The sequence below is a fragment of the Biomphalaria glabrata genome, chromosome 2, assembly GCF_947242115.1.
Source record: "Biomphalaria glabrata chromosome 2, xgBioGlab47.1, whole genome shotgun sequence".
Classification (NCBI taxonomy): domain Eukaryota; kingdom Metazoa; phylum Mollusca; class Gastropoda; family Planorbidae; genus Biomphalaria; species Biomphalaria glabrata.
In genome coordinates, this window is record NC_074712.1 from 11,848,369 (window position 1) to 11,848,618 (window position 250).

The following is a 250-nucleotide window of genomic DNA, read 5'->3' on the forward strand; positions in this document are numbered from 1 at the left end:
GGCCTGGAGGAAGAATTTTCAAACTGAACATTGCCCTGCATATTTTCGTGAAAAGCTGACACTAGTTTTCTAAACTTATTTGGGCAGCCAATTCTCTCTAGTACAGCAAACATACCACTTCTGCTATCAAGATCAAATGCCTTAATCAAATCAATAAATGCTATGAAGAGGGGCTGCTTTTGTTCTCTGCTCTTCTCCTGTAGCTGCCGCAGAGAGAAAATCATATCTGTTGTAGATCTACCTGCCCTAA